This window comes from Lichenostomus cassidix, chromosome 5 (assembly GCF_008360975.1).
Source record: "Lichenostomus cassidix isolate B80296 chromosome 5, HeHo_3.0, whole genome shotgun sequence".
Taxonomy (NCBI): Eukaryota; Metazoa; Chordata; class Aves; order Passeriformes; family Meliphagidae; genus Lichenostomus; species Lichenostomus cassidix.
In genome coordinates, this window is record NC_139486.1 from 31,411,318 (window position 1) to 31,424,657 (window position 13,340).

At 34.3% G+C, this 13,340-nt stretch overlaps 2 protein-coding genes across 4 annotated transcripts in view; one reads left to right on the top strand and one right to left on the bottom strand.

Annotated features, from left to right (window-relative positions):
- Positions 1-13,340, bottom strand: part of AVEN (apoptosis and caspase activation inhibitor) — an 85,974-nt gene that overhangs the window by 39,508 nt on the left and 33,126 nt on the right. The gene's annotated exons all lie outside the window — the stretch shown is intronic.
- Positions 8,416-13,340, top strand: part of CHRM5 (cholinergic receptor muscarinic 5) — a 52,496-nt gene continuing 47,571 nt past the window's right edge. Inside the window, exons 1-2 of one of the 3 annotated variants that reach the window (XM_085062060.1) lie at positions 8,416-8,788; positions 8,876-9,117. The gene's annotated coding sequence lies outside the window, so the exon portion shown is untranslated. The remainder of the gene's footprint in view (positions 8,789-8,875; positions 9,118-13,340) is intronic. The other 2 variants (XM_085062059.1, XM_085062061.1) reach the window with 2 other exon arrangements.

Below are 13,340 nucleotides of genomic sequence, written 5' to 3' on the forward strand. Positions count from 1 at the left end.
ATACTGGACAGTCACATACATAATTAGGAAGAGCAAACTAAAATGCCACTAATTTTAACGTTATGAGTTCATTACTTAATCAGTTAAATTTTAAATTGTACCACTGCAGTAGTCCTTAATTGTGTCCTAATTTTCAGGCAAGTTCAATTTTTTTTTTTTTGTGTTGTGATTTCACTTCAAAATTGCCAAGCTTATAAAATGAGTCTTTAGAAAACACTGTATACAGTCTGAAAACAGGAAGAAAGGGCTTCCTTTTTCCACATAATACCTGTATGAAAGCAGACATACAGGAAGCAGGAAGATAACTGAGGTTTTTGAACAACACCTGTTTTACTACCTCTCCTGGAAGACTTCAGAAATCATTCCTCACTTAACTGGGAAACTGGCAAGTTTTGTGTCTTTAGTGGGATGGCTCTGCCCTTCTGCAGAACATAAACATAAAGCTCATTTGTCACATCACAAGACAGAGAATGAACCACACAACATCACTATGAAACCACCTGAATTATGGGCATGTGTTCTTCAGACACATGACTATCTGCTGGGTGACAACTACACACATGGCTCGCAAACAACACTAGTTAAACTAGAAAAAAACCTACAGAAAACGAATAATCTTTCAGGTAACTCTGAAACTTAAAATTTGAAATTTAACTCAACTGACGGCTAAACAATAGAATTTCAGTGAAATTGGTATGCTTATCTTTTAGAAAGAAAGGACATAAAATTTTACATTAGTGAATGCCAAAAAAGCTCTATCAATTTCAGTAATTTTGCAACTATGTCATATTTTTGAAGTGAATTGTTTACAAAATTATGTAAGACATGAAGTAAGAAGAAAGGGGATCTATTGATGATTGCTTTCTGGAAGCAAGCAGTACCTAGGCATTTATAGATAAGAGCTTATACAATTTGCATACTATGGGCTTTTAAAAAACTGCAAACCTTGATATCTGTACTTCTATTTAATTCTTTCTTTCATAAGTATCTACTTCACATACCTAATCCCTAGTACATTAAAGATCAACATAACGCGTACATTGAAAAAAGAAAAGCTTTTGGAACAGCTTATCCCAACAACCCAGACTTTATTAGTACTATTAGTTTTATACTGCGGTTCTGAAATGCAACTGACATCAAACCTTATCTTTTACTCCAATTGTCATTGATAAAGAGGGAGATCTTTCAGAGAATTTCTAGCAAAATCTTTTAACTAAGTTCAACAGCTCCAGAGAACTGACTTACAGATTTCAAAATAAATGTAGACAGAGTATAGTTTACATAAAGTCCGCAAAATTAAACTACTCCTTTCCATATTCCCTCTCATCTGAAGTGTACTCTGAAGAGCAGCACCAAGCTAATATCAAGTTAGGATTCTGTTCACATATTTGTTCCTATAAAGACAGTTACAGAAATGAGACAGAGTAACTTCTCATTGCTATGAACTCTGCAAAGGATGCAAATGTTTCCATTAATTCTTACTTATCAGAGAAAGCACAAAATCTTTTACAATGAAAACACAACAAAATACAGAACCTAGAAAACAACTAAAGTGAATAAACCCTTCATGCTTAAATTTAAAATTAATCCTCCAGGTCTAAGAACCCTCTGAAAACCAAAGCTCCATAAATTTGGGGAATGGGGAAGAAGTAAAAGGAGAAACTAACAAAAGACGATAGAAGAACAAATGTAGACTTCTGTGTTACCTAGAAAGAGAGATGCAATTTGCAAATACCATAATGATGTAGCACTTTAAAAATAATTTCTTTATTTGGGAGTTCAGTGGGTTTTCTTGCAACATTTATAGGGTTTTGGCTGTTAAATCTTATACTCAGTTGGGAAAAAGCTCTCCAAAGCAATTTTCTGAACATGATTTCAAAGCCAAGCAATAGAAAATGGCTAACAATTAAACCGATTCTGGCAGGGAACTGGAAAACACATTAAAAAGTGAAGCAATAAAAGGACAATGAAGTGTTTGGACATAGGATATCCAGACTGAATATTTCACCTGTCTAGAATCAAGCAGGAAGTCTGTGCCAAAAGCATCAGTGAGCTTTTAAAAAACAATTTATATTTTTCAGTTGAGAAGTACCCACAATCTTTCTTCAGAATAAGATATACTTAAACAAATACTTCTCCACAAGGATAATCACATTAGATACATTTTCCTTTAAAAGTAAAAATCAAAGAAATTTACCTTTGAAATGAACAGCTATGATTACAACAGACCATTAAAATCAAATTAATCTTTCTTTTAAAGTTACAGGTTGTTGCTGAAGTTTTATTAACATCAGCCAAGGTGATACAAATGTCTGCATACCTGCTATTATATTTTATTAGAGTGAAGTAGAATCAAAGATTAACTGAAAGAAAAAGAAAAAAAAAAGGAACACACTTCAAATTTAAGTAATTTTATGTAAGTGAAGACTTTAGTTCAAATTAAAATAAAACCAATAAGGGACTAAAAAGAATATAAAAGTTTTGGGGCTATTTTTGTAACATACTGTTTATAGTGTTGTCTCCTACAATGAAAACACATAATTTTGTTTTAAGGGCAAGTGTCTTGGAGTACATTTGGCAAGAGGACAGGTTAAAAAAAAGCAAACAAAAATCCTATGAATCCTCACAAATATACAATTAATAATGCAGCAAGTTTGTGCTGTACCTTGTAAATTTGCCAGAAATAAATGTGTTTAAAAGAACCCCCAAAATCTCTTTGGGTGAAGTAAAGTCTTTAAACCATCCCTTTATCACATGCTTAGTGAAATCACTTGATAGAGAACACCTTCAGCAAATTATGTAACTGCTTTGATATGTTTCTCTGGTTAAAAAATGTCCAGATTTCAGAAAGTTGCATTGTAGTTATCCACAATTCCTTGCTAAAACTCAGTAACAGGAAGTACATCTACAATGAATAACCGACTTTTTCAATACTAGAAACAGACTTGCCCTCTACTTCTCACATTTCAAAAATCATCCACCACTTAACATTGCTAGCTAGTCTTTATTTAATGTAAAATTAATTATAAAAGTATTGAAGATGCCAATTATTTCTTAATGAGATATTCAATTCTCTTATTAAAAAGTTTATATGTTTCCTACTTCCCAGAAAAGCACCATGCTCAAACTAACCTTTTAACTAACAGGAACAGATGGGTCTAACTGGATACAGGCGTGATGGGGCACTGCGGCAGAGCAAAAGAACATGTTGATTCTCATACCTCTGGCAGACGGGAACCAGTCAAAATTAATTTTAGACGAAAAATGTTTTGCCACTTCTCAGTAAAAAAAAGAAAAAAAACCCACTTGGAACAATATGCTATTTTATACATGGCATCAGAGCTCAGACAACAGCAGCTTTCAAAAAGTTGGTACCATACATTAAAACAAATTACATAGGCTTACTGTATGTCATTTTTAAGCCTGTGAATAAATTAGAAATTCCTGAAAACAGTAGCTCATAATGGAAGTGCTGACACAACCTTAACTACAGCAGTAAATGCGCTGCTATTATGAAGTTGTTATGGCAACTAGAAAGATCAAATTGAGAGAGAAAAGAAGAATATGCATAAGCAAAACTTAAAAATCTTTGACACCGTCCCCCCTCAAACTCTTACAAAATTTGTGGTCACAGTGTTATTGCTCCTTACCTTTACAACAAAAAGAATTAAGTGCCAAACTTGCCTTTAACACAGGTGAGAGGGAAGAGCTGCCAAAATAGCACAAAATCCAAAACAAAAACAAGGTCATAATCCATCTGGTTCATGAACAGTCTAAAAAACAGTCAATTGGAAGCTATCTGGCCAGCATCTGGTGAGCACATATTCATCAGACATCACAAGTTAACTAACAACAATTACGCAAAACTGTTCAGTCCTCAAAACAGTTCCATAATTTGTTACCAGTCTGAGTAGTTTGGTAACAGCAACCTGCTGTAATTTGGCTGAATCTGACAGCACGTTCACAAATACTGAGCCATTAATTAAAATGTGATTAAAAATACAATTGAAGCTCATATATTTGTGAGACAATGATTGCTTACCCTTCCTAATACTGTGTTAAACAAAAGAAGATGTCTTCAGCTGTTTTCAGTATTAAAATAATGGGGGAAAAAACATACCAACGCAGCCAAATGTTAATACACAGAAATGCTCTAAGTATGATTTCTAAAACATAATAATTAAAATCTGGGTCAGTCCACTAGTTACCTTTCTCTAAAAAAAAGTAATAGTTTAATTGCAAGTATCATTCTTGCAAAATCTCACTGAATAAAATTTCCAACAAAATGTTAGTAGCAACCAACAGTCGTAGAAATAATGTTAAATTATCATTATTAGTAGTAATGGTATACATTTTTATTACAGCATTCTGTCCAAATTCATCTACTAGCAACACGTTGACTAGAAAAGTAGAAAACGAACTATTTGTTGGTCTTTTCAAAGGATTTTATATTAAAGCCACTTTATCTCAAGTGTAACTTTACTGCCATAACTAAAATCTAGGAAACACAAAAGCTCACTGATGATGTGATGTCTGACATGGTAAGAGTTGTGCTAAGAACTTTTACCATCTCATTTCCTAAGTAACAAAAACTCCTTTTCTTCTAAGGTATCTCAGTCCATTTCTCTTTTAAGCTAGTTGAGCTATACCATTTTTCAGAGTACGGGAAATAGCCATTTAATGACAATAGTCTCAATTTTAAAAAACACAAAAGTACCTACTTGCACTGAGAGATAGCAGATATCGCCATTAAATTCAAAATAATTTTAAGATTCAGGTTGTCATGTTTTTAAGTAAAAAATTACTCAGCATTAATTATCCAATTGATTTCAAAATTTTAAAACTTTGAAGACTTTTTATTTTCAGACATTGATTTTTAAAGATCACTTTGGTTTTTAGAAACATAGAATATATTCTATATTGAACCCTGAAAAATGCAGTTTTGCAGATGAACTTCATTCAGCTGGAAGATAATCAAATACTCCATTGACAAAACAGAATTATTTGATCGGCAATAACAAATAATCATTGATATGAGATCAAAACTAATACACACAAACATCCTTAAAAAAAAAAAAGGGAAAATATAAGGCAAAAGTGTATTTTGTTCACAAAGGCAAAAACTACCTGCAGGCAACAAAAGAAGCAGAAATAATGATGACATTTTCTTCAGAACATTAGTTCTTCAGCAATTTAAAAATTCTGATAAATACACTGCTTTTCTCTGAAAAGCAACCACTAGTTATCAACTTGCCTGAAACAGGTAATCTTACAGCCCTCTAAAAGCTGAATGACAATATTCAGAAAAAAAGGTAAAAATAGGATTTCCATGAGCCTAGTTGTTTGTTAGATAAACGGTAAATACTTGAAATTCTCAAAGAGGAAAATGTTTAGAATTGTTCTCTAACACTATGTCTTTTAGGTTTTTTTCAAATTCATTTGCAATGCTAACATTAGTGATTATCACCCATTTTATAATTTGCAGAAATGGTTCATTGAGATACAGCTTTATGCATCACTCAGTCTTTTTCGAAAAACGGTTTTTCCAATATACTTGACAAATTACTTTCATACAGAGGGGTAATATTTGGCCTTTAGGACTTGAATAATTCATAATTATTAATCAGGAATGGACTAACACAGACAATACATGGCTTAATACTATTGACAAAGCTACCAGCTTGGATACTGTAAATATTGAATATTACTGTGAGATTGCAATGACATTTCAGTGAGCTTTCAACTCAAATGCTCACACACTTAAAATGCAAAATGTTTTTAAAGAAAGCATTGTGCTCACTTCTTATGCAACTTTTAAAAAGCACTCTTCTTAAACCAGGTAAGTACATCATTCACCCCTAGACCTGACTTTCAGGTGCAGAGTTTCAACCCATTGTTAACCAAAGCTACAGAGTAGTTTTTTGTGCATAGCACCACTCAAAAAAGAAGGAACTGATACTTGAGTCCAAGTAAAGGACTTTTTCCTGACTACAAAGTTAACTTTTCTGCTGTCACAAAGTTATGCAGAAGACAACACACCTGTGATCCAAATGAACCAAAGTAGAGGGATGTGGCCAGTCCCCTGTGATTCCTTACAGCTGGCTCAGGGGTATGAGAACTTCATGTCACCTGATGTCATTTATGGATGTGGAATCCCTCCATCCTGTGAGGCCAAGATAACTAAACTCTGCAAGGGAGCAATTCCCTAGTGCAGCACTGACTGTCACAAAGTAGATATCCTGTCACAAGATGGACTATATGCCCTTTGGAATGCTCAGCGGTGCATTGCTACTTCAGTCATATGAGCAACATTCTCCACCACAGATGTTATTTACCCACATTAGTCATGCAGCCTATATATAACTTATTCTTGTTGCAGGTTGACCAAACAGAAAAGATTTTCAGAACACCATGCTAAAAAATACAATTCCTCTTCTTTGTGCTGTATTTATGGTTGAAAATTCTAACCACCTTCATCTTCAGCATTTAAATTCTTAACACCAATCATCTCTTATCCTAGACTCAGGTTGCACATCAAAATGTCAGAATTACTGTCATCCCCTAAATTTTAACATGCTGCTATATCTGTGTTATCCTCATCTCCAGGTTTGAACAGCAGAATAATTCTGATACAACATACAAATAGCTTTGTTTACCTTGTTCTGAAGAGGGGGGAAAAAGAGGGGTATAAGTGTAAGTGTAAGTATGCTTGTGCACATGCATGTACAAGAAAACTGTTCAATTATCTTGTGCTTCAGGACTTCGTCTGGGGATAATCACTGAGTAGCTACTTGAGTTCCCAGTTTTGGGAGTTGCAAAGGGGGAAGCAGACTGGGCTAGTGTTTGTTCTTTGTCTCACAAAAGATTATCTGAGAATAAAAAGGTTGTGCCTTGTCAGATTTCAATTACTTGGAAGGTTTTCATAAGAATCAGTACTTTTATGAAATATGCTAATAAATTTAGGACACTTTCAGTTCATCTTGGGCACGAACTCCAGGCTTGGATTGTATACACAAAGACAGAAATCATGAGAGAGAAAGTGTTAATATTATTTCAGAAAGTATGTCTTATTCCAGCACTTTCAGCATGGACTTTACATCATGTACCCATTGTATCCTTGGCAACTCGACTTGTTATCTAAAGAGACAAGACTGACAGATTTAAAGTTACAGCCATCCTATACTACTACACTTGGATTTGGTCTGGAGCTAGATAGAATGCATGCTAGAAACTGAAAATATTCCAAAAGTTATTTGATATAAGGCCATAACAGTGCTCACCATTTTTGACTGGATAAACTAAAAAAAGCTTTATCCAGATGCTCTCCATCATTTTGTAACAAGGATGATTAAGATAAGTTTTCTTCTTCAATGATGAAAGAGGTTCTTCATAGAGTAAACAAATACAAACTAGCAGAAGCAGCCCTTTCTCCCATCATCTTTTTGGTGTGGTTTTTATTTCACCCTGGTTTTAAAGTAGTCATCACCTTATCTCTTCTTCACATTCAAGGTACAGAAGGCAAAAAAAAGGAAATAAATTGCTTGTAAACATATCCTTGTCAATAAATTTGAAAAGTTCCAGTAAAGAAGATTCTGAGGGGGGAAAAAACCCCCCTCTGTTCTAAGGAAAAGTTCTAAACATCGCATTATTTTCCCCGCAATCCTCATACATTTCACTTAACAACATCGAAACTGCGAATGAAGATTTTATCCATCATATTTTATATTTGAGGGCTTATGCTAAATTGAAGTCAGTTCTTCAAAATACATTTTTTCCATATTAACCTCAAGAGAGCTTGAGGTTAATACAAGCTTTCCCTAACATTAAATCAGACAATTTAAATTTCTAAATTAATTATAAGTGGATTTGTGTCTTTGATACAAAGTGTGTAATGAGTTTGAACATCATCTTCATATAGAGAGTCTTTGAAAAATGTTTGGGGTTTTTTTTTAACATGAAGGTTTCCTTTATCAGGGGAAAAAAAAAGAAATGTGTGGGCTTAATCTCTAAATTAAGTTATAAATTAAAACCTACAAGTCAACAGCCAGGTTCCCCAAATGAATCAAAACACAAACCATTATTTTTAAAGCAAAAATTTTTAGAAAATCTTTTTTATAAAAAGCTAGCTATGAATAGACCTTAACCTGAATGGAGTTTTTAACCCCATGAATGGCATCCATCCTGTCAAAACAACTCTGGTCTGTTTTACCTGATCATATCCCAAAACAGCAGTTTTTTGCTTGTTTGTTCTTTAATGACAAGCTGTTAAAACACGGGGAACCTATCAAACCTAGTATTATCATCTGCTGCTTTTTTCTTCTAGTACACACTGCTGTCCATCAGAAGAAATAATTAATGGTTCTATTATGTATGAAAGCGTCATGCTGTCAGCTCAGTCACTGGTTTGAATAGCTCATATCTGCCACTCATTGATGCCATGCGTGCTCACTGTCCTGAGAGATGACAAAACACTACACCCTTTGGGATTTTTTTTCCCCCTCTCTCTAAAGCAGCATTTCACATCTGTGTCTGACAAAAGCATGAGTAGCTGAGAGAGGCAGACCTTCATCATCCTTCACAGAATTATGTTGCATGGATTAAAAGTTAAGAACTGATGTCTACTGATCCTGTATATTTCCTACAAAAATCTAAAATGTGGAGGCTAAGAAAATGTGTAGGGAAATAACTTTTCAGTGTTGGAATAGCACCAGAAAACAGATGGAATTTACTGGATACCAAATATTTAAATGCTTTTTTAAATGGGTGCTAAATACTTGAGTTAACTGGGGTCAGTGCATTTGCCTTTTTTTAACATTTTTTTTTGGTGGGGAGGGAAAGATATGAAGTTCACAGGTTCTTTCTGTTACCTGATCAGGGCAGAGCAAACAAAAATGCTGAATGTGGAAGAAATCAGGCATTGGAGATAGCTGGAAATAAATTGGAAACAACCAATACCACAAGACTGAAGCAGCAGTGAACAAGAAGACGCTGTGGAAAAGAAATCACAAGACGAGAGTGCACAATGCATTTCAAATAGAAAAAAGCTTCCTATCTGCTGAGTGAGTCTCAGTATATTCTGACAGAGCACAGACAAAGCTTCAATCAAGTATCTCCTAGGTAAGTTTTTATTTCATATACTGCTTTGATTGTTTATTACATCAACATATACTTTAATGTATGAAAAATAACTCAATTAATTTAAAATTCTTGATACTGATACTTAAATTTAAATCCTTCAGTGACAGATATTTCATGTTCTTAGACTTCCTACACTGTAAAAATAACAGCTCTCTTTTGATATTAAGGTTATTGAAAGAAAAAACTGTTAAATGATCTCTTGACTTATACCAGAGTGAAATATTTCCTAAGATTTAAATTCTTTGAAATATTTTAATACATATGTCCATGCATGGCTATTTAAGAAAGAAATTAATAAAAAGCCATGTTTCTGTTAACAGTACCAAAAAATATTTATTGCACTTCATTATCTATTTAATCTGGCAAAGCAAACAACATTTTGTATCACAGCAGCAGATGTAAGAGGATATCTTTTATTACAGAATAATAAATCTTTGTTTATATAAAAGGATATTAAATAAAGCTACAAGTGTTGATTAGCTATTTATGAAAGGTAAACTACAGCACAGTAAGGAAACAGCACCATGTTAATGCACCCCAAGGTACTGTGTACAGAGTGCCAATAAGATTGGACATCAGTCCCCCAGTTAAACTATAAAAAAGAAGGTGCAGGTCATTAATTTTTTTCACTTACTTAGAGCATTCACAACATGAGTCACATAGATATGAATTCTATATGAAAATAGCCTGCAAAACATTTCAGAATGAGATTCTACCATCTAACAGGGCTCGAAAAATAAACACTGTACCTTTTATTCAAGAAATTACACTTACAAGTCATAAAGATATATTTGCTATGATTCAAAAACCTCCCACAACCCTTGAAAATAAAAAAAATTAGGAATTTTATATCATTTAACATACCATTTTATAGTATCACATTGGTAAATTTTCTATTCAATAGCAGCTTTGAAAACCATGTTTTTTGCTGCTACTGTCTTTTATTGTTTTCGCACAATTTTTTCTATTTACTAAGATGCAACATTTCTTCTTGCAGCATTGTTTTAAGTATCTCCTCTACTTCTCTCTTCCATTGTTTCTATTTAGCACATCTGATTATATGATATTGTCATTTAATATAAGAATCAGTTGTTTTCTTTTTCTTTTTATGTTTTGCTAACTTACTAAAATAATCTCTCTCTTGCCTGATGCTTGCTAGAGACAGACTAATTTGCCATTCACAAACACCCTTTATGAACCCTTCACTTATGCACAAAGCATTTATAAATTCTAGCAAGTACTAGAAGACTGAACTTATTTGCCAAAGACTGGTAGAATACTATGAGACTAAAATACTCAAGTTGATATAAGACAAAGTTCATTGTAGTATTAGGAGTCAACAACATACTCCCAAAATCATGGCAGGATATGTGAAACAACACCTGCAAGAAAGGGGTCATCTCATGCATATTACTGTGGCATACTTTATATATCTGAAATTTGTTCTACAAGGTCACACTTTTCACTGCCATGGCAGGGGGGAAAAGTCCATTGCTCTAAACACTCACACTTAAGTCTTCTGCTTAATACAGGCAAAGACATTTCTATTATTCTAACCCTCTTCCATTTTCCCATTTCCTGTATTTAATGAGAACTTGATGGAATTTTTGCTAGTGCACTCATAACTCAGTCATTTTGTTGTTGACGGGTTCCAGTACTCTCTACATTTTCCCAGTTTCTGCCCTTTTCTCTCAATCATTTTTTCCCATGTCTCACTTCACGTACCACAGTGCTCCAGTAAGAATTCTCCCTGCCTCCTCACAGCTCCTGTACAACATGCACTGATACTTTGTCTCATATCTAACACCCCAGAAAAGAATCATAAGTGAGGAAGTAGGTTCTGTACAATATAAACTAAAATAATATGGCTGAAAGTTTCAATAGCACCAGGTCACGATTTCCACAACTTGATTTGAGAAAAATCATGTAATTATTCAAAGAAGCCCTCAAAAGGCTTACTTGAAACCTAGTGTTTTAGAAACTTCTGAACTGAGAATTGCAGTTAGGGCTTTTTAACCTCTGTTGAAAATATCAGAGGGCTGAGAACAAGTGGAAAGCTTGATTGGAGGAAGGAGAAGTGGATAAAACTAATATTTTTTAAAACACATAATATTTTTAAAAGGTGGATATTTTCAGATGTATTCATTAATAATTTTAAGTCATCAAGATAAATGCTATTTTTATTTTAAGTGCATTATTTCTCTCACTTATCCTCAAAGAATTCAGATGCATTCACTAAGTGAACAGTTCATTATTAGTTCCAATACCTAATCTTCCATGCAACCAGAAATAAACATCACAGAATCATGGAATATGCTGAGCTGGAAGGAGCCCACAAGGATCATTGAGTCTACCTACTTGCCCTGTACAGGACCATCCCCAAGAATCACACCATAGGCCCAAGACTCACAAAGTGTTTTCCAAAATGTGTACTTATGTAAGATCATCTCACCTGAAAGCAGGAAGTCAATATTTATTTTTCCACCTTTATCATAATCAGTTGTTCAAGGATCGCTAAGCATCTGACAAGGATATCTTTTCATTTCCACTCCATATTGAGTTGTTTGTATATGTGAAATGAATAAACCACATCACAAAATAACAACAGTCAATTGCTCAAAGACAGCACATCTGCTTAGCAAAATGACACGTGGTCCATACACATGGGACCCCCTTCCCAACTAATCCAGCAGGTAACAAATATTAAAGTGGTAAGATATTGTTTAATAAGTCTTTTAAAAATTATGTGACTTAGACACAAAACGAAAGTGCCAACTGCCCCTTGGGGCAGGTATCAGCTAAAAGAAATCCACAAGTAGGAGCACAAATTTGTAGGTACACATATCCGTGAGCTGTTAGCCTATCTTCTGCATTCACTTTCACATCTATCAAGACTACTATTTTACAGGAAAAACATAAGATACTTTTATATTTCCATCCTTTTATTAATAGACAGAATTTATATAAGCTAATAGAAAGTAAGGAGTGAAATCCAGAATTTATCCTCCTATAGTTAAATCACTGATGCAATATGTCTACTTCACCTTGAGTTACAAATGAACATGAAATTCACTATGGCCATTTACATCTCTCTCAAGCCCTTCATTAAATAATCTCCTGCCTCCAAAAATTACTGTAATGAGAAAAAAGGCACTAAAACACTTCAAACCATTTGCACTGTAAATACATGAGGGTAATATTACGCAGTAGTTCCAACCATGTGGAAAGAGGTATCTTCTAAAAAGCCAAACAGACTGATATTAGTTATATTGAGATAGATAGATTAGATAGATAGATAGATATTTTATTTTTTGGGGTGTGTCTGTGGAATAAACAAGCAGAGCCAGTTCACATCAAACCAGTTTATGTACAGGGCAGACATTCAGGCCTCTATCAGTACAAGCTCTGATTTAAACCAAAAGCACGAGGGCTTAGATACATTTATGGCAGATATAAAGTGCTTTGGGAAGGGTCTGACATGGCAAAACAGCATCTGCGTAGAAGAAAGCTTTGTTACAGAAGATGCAACTGTGTGTTCCTGGCAACTCAAAACCTGCAACCCAACAGCCTGGACTTACATCTGTTCAGCTCATTCCTCCCTTTCTTTGTGATACCTGGTCCTCAGCCAACTTTCAGGTCCAGCAAGGCCTACCTCCACACTTTAAATCTCAATTAACCAAATCCTGTATCAGCTTTTCCATTCTTTTTTTCCCAGAATCAGTATCAATTCATGGATCTACAGTTACCTAAATAGTTCCATTTGATAACATTTTTTCACTAGTCTTGAAATACATTCCTTAGTCTTCTTCAATATTCCTGAAACCATGAGACATTAAAAATACCCATTTGTATAGTCTGCCTCAATGAGCAGTATCGATGCTTTACAAGGAATTCAACTTGCTATTCCTCTGCTAATACTTATGTATCAGCCAGTGGTGACGCCAGAAAGCCTGCTAAAAATACTAAAATGACAGAAAAGTGAATCCTTAACAGGACCTCAATACCTTCCAACAGTTTTGAACTGACACCATCTCAAACTTTAAATATTAATTTAGTGATTCTGTAGCTTACCAATCACTTGGGAAAGATCACACCATATCCATCAGAAGCTCCATACAACCCCAAATTCTACACACCAGTGACCAGTAGTGTGAGTTCTAGGGAAGATTGAAAACAGGGTACACACACAGGGATACTTCCTC